We start from the raw sequence: 4145 nt of genomic DNA, 5'->3' as shown, positions 1-4145 counted from the left end.
TTAGGACAGAATAGCTGTCTTTATTATTTACTATTATGCTCTGACTTCTGAATACAATAAAAATAAATGTACGTATGTACTTAAAAGTTAGATAGTTCAGTTGCAAGATCTGCATAATTATAGTAACAAATCTCATTATCATATACCGAATGTTAAGTAAAATATAAACAAAAATGGTTTCTGTGCATACGATGCTAATTTTTTAACTGTAAATCTATAGGCTAGCGATACCTCGTAAGCAAATAAGAATTTCCCAAAAAAAAAGTCATTAAAGCAAGTGAATAAAACGTGTTCGCTGAGAACACGGCGAGACGATCATATCGCAATTTCCATCACGTTTCAGGCGAATAAGTTGTTTACAGCAAACTTGTAAAGCTTCAATCAAGATTCAAAAAGACATTGTCACAGGACGTCGCCGCAACTTTTCTATGCTGTCAGACGGCACGGACTATACGGCAAAACGCCGATGACTCTTGTTAAAAATAATGGTCTGAATAAAGTTTCAATCGCTAGTGTTTTATTGTACTTGGATTCCGTTAATTACAATTTCAGATAAAACTCGACTTTTATTTCAGTAATGACCACTTCAAAGCAACACGTTTAATAAAATGGCAAAACCAGCTCGAGAGACATGTCACATTACATGTTGAAAATGTGCCTTTACTCTTAAGATCTAAATATTCAGGTAGTCCGATTGGTTATAATTTAACAGCATATTTTCCTTAACCTAAAGTTTAAATTTGACACCATATAGTTTAAAACCAAATTCATTGATTAATATACAATTGGGAATTTGGAGCCGGATTCATAAATTTCAATTAATGTTAGATGTATTAATCGCGGCAACCCTGCTACCACTTTCAGACTAATCATTTCTAAATTCCGAACAAAGAACCATCTACCCGGCCACAACATCACGATAATACGTCTGCGTCAAAACAGTCAGTCTCTAGCAACAGATGGTGATGACAACAGTGCCTTCATGCAGTCACCGTCAAATTTTACGCTCGATTCATTTGCCGTTAAACATCTTTAGCCAGTCCCTATGAAGAGAAAGGGAGCTCGCTGGAGTGACCGGCGGCGGTATGGCGGGGGCCTAGTGCTGCTACCTTCGGCGCTACCGCTTTCGGACGTCTTCCGTACTAACGGCGATGGAAGTCTGATCGCGGCGACGATGACAACGCGGCAAAGATCCGATGGACGTCTGAGGCGCGCATTACTTTGTTACCCTTAGAGTCCCATCAGGCACCAACTCCTCCACTTGCTCCTTATAAGAACCTTCATTTTACCGCTGGAATTGAAGATTGGTAACTCCAAATTCCCAATTGAATATTATCAAACTCATTATTAAGTAATTCATGTTGTTACTAAATTCGTTACTAATAAAAATTCGATACTAATGTTACTAATTTTATCATTTGACAGCTGCGCTTCATCCTCCTTTTCGGGCCCGCGGGTGGCGGAGGGTCAGGGGGGGAGCGCTACCGACAGGCTTGACCCGTTGACCTCACCGACCGCCATTTTCGCTATAACTTCATTCGTCCGTTAAATAAAAATTCTTCGAATTGAAACCTAATTTATCCCCCACTCGCCATAGTTTTCGAAATTACACTGCTGAATGAAGCGTTTATAGAGCACAACCACAAGAACTAGCGTTGGGGCACAAGATCGCTAGTGAAGCAACGGAGCGAGGCTAGAACCTCATTTAGGGCTGGCAGGACCCGACTGATTTCTCAACCCACAGCCACACAGACCACGTAGCTCCTACTGCTGAAAAGTCTGACTCTAATGTTACTGGCACAGCTTCGCCAGATGCTACAGAATAATTTAGTCACAAAAATGAATAATAGTATCAATCGAGCAATAAATATTAGTGAACGATGTTCCTCGTCTCTCCGTAGTAGCAGCCGGGGCAGCGCTACTGCGGCAGTGGCAGTACACGCCGGAGCGTGTAGGTCAGTTTTTCCGGGCACTAATACCACTGGTAGTTCTACGACCATCACTGGCTCGCTGACCCGCCAGAACCATATTTGCATTACACAACACCCTGGACAAGCCAGGTACTCATTGATCAACCAGAGTTGCACGAATGGCTGAGTTGACCATGAGCTGAGCTTCCCGGTAGAACTTGTCCTCAGTGGGACTCGAACCTGGGAGCTGGGTGCGAGAGACAGAGAACCCGGGAGCTGAGTGCGAGAGACAGAGAACCCGGGAGCTGGGTGCGAGAGACAGAGAACCCGGGAGCTGGGNACGTCTGTCCTGTCAACATCGCACGTCTGTCCTGTCAACATCGCACGTCTGTCCTGTCAACATCGCACATCTGTCCTGTCAACATCGCACGTCTGTCCTGCCAACATCGCACGCCTGTCCTGTCAACATCGCACATCTGTTCAGTCAACATCGCACGTCTGTCCTGTCAACATCGTGTGCCTCATTAATGAATTAATTCGCTACACGCGTCCACAAAGTTTCCTAACTTATTAACTCTAATTATGCACTAACAATTCCTAACTTATTCAGTTAACTCTACTTCTGCATTGGTATCTGGTAACTTTTCAATATAAAAATATAATCGTGTCCACCATCACTCCCGTCACGTTGCTGCAGGCGCTCAGACATCCCACCACCTGCACCCCTGCAGCGCTGTGCTCCTGCAGCAGCTCCTGCATGTGCTGCACGTCTATGTTGCCCTCCGCCGTCTCTCTTATGCGCACCACCTGCACGCAACATGGGGCTTCAGATCTGCATAGTGAACATCACTACATCATATCAATAATATATCAAGTGACATCACTATATTACCACAATAATATAATAAGTGAACATCACTAGGTACATCACATCTATAATATAAGTGAACATCACTACATCACATCAATAATATATTCAGTGAACATCACTCCATCACATCAATAATATAATAAGTGAACATCACTCCATCACATCAATAATATAATAAGTGAACATCACTCCATCATATCAATAATATAATAAGTGAACATCACTCAATCACATCAATAATATAATTAGAGTCAACTCTTCACTATTGACAGCAGCATATCGCTATTATTCACTACAATAAGCCTAAAACTCAGAAGCCTGCACGGCTCAGACATTCAGGGCGGGCGGTCGCGAAACGTTCAAGAAATATTTTATTTTAAAGGAATGAAAGTTTTGGGTTATTTTGGTGCGAAAGTGGTGAGTGTATACTGTGAGATAATACATGTATATTTCTTTACGGGACACATACATACCCCATATATTGCGCACATCTTCACTTACATACGATATAGTACAGGGTGAACCAAAATTAAGTAACCCTTTTAATTTGTTAATAAATAAAAAACTAAGAACGTTATGAAGTTGAAACTTGTTTTATTTAAAATAAGAACATTTTTATGGTAATATTGTATCCTAGTTTTTAAATATAATATATTTTAAATGCCCACCACAATTGTTTTGACAAAATAGGGCTCTTCTCTTCGTTGCTTTCATAACCTTCATTAGTAATTTCCCGGTATCCGCAAATTTTTGATAAAGAGATTTAATGGTTTTTTTTGAAGGACTGATTCTTGTTTTGAAATGGATCCTGTAATCACGTTGAATTTCTGTTATTGACATCGTCCTGATGTAGGTTTGCAGAATTTTCGTTCTTTCTTCTTTGCTGTAGTGAATCATGATGAAAATTTAAGGCTTGATAATTAAACACAAATTTAGCAAGCTATACAGGATAATGACGTAACTATGATACAATATTACCATAAAAATGTTCTTCTTTTAAATAAAACAAGTTTCAACTTCATAACGTTCTTAGTTTTTTATTTATTAACAAATTAAAAGGGTTACTTAATTCTGGTTCACCCTGTATATATTGAAGCCAACCTACATTACTGCGGCGCCATTTAATTGTAAGGTTATGGGTAAGTTATAGAAACGTTGTTGCATATTTGATAAGAAGGCCATGACCCACCTCTGACCCCCACCATGACCCACCTCTGACCCCACCATGACCCACCTCTGACCTCACCATGACCCACCTCTGACCTCACCATGACCCACCTCTGACCTCACCATGACCCACCTCTGACCTCACCATGACCCACCTCTGACCTCACCATGACCCACCTCTGACCTCACCATGACCC

This window comes from Hyalella azteca, unplaced genomic scaffold (genome assembly GCF_000764305.2).
Source record: "Hyalella azteca isolate HAZT.00-mixed unplaced genomic scaffold, Hazt_2.0.2 contig17779, whole genome shotgun sequence".
In the NCBI taxonomy this organism is placed as follows: domain Eukaryota; kingdom Metazoa; phylum Arthropoda; class Malacostraca; order Amphipoda; family Hyalellidae; genus Hyalella; species Hyalella azteca.
The sequence above is the reverse complement of the archived record's forward strand: the minus strand, read 5'-3'. Positions refer to the sequence as shown.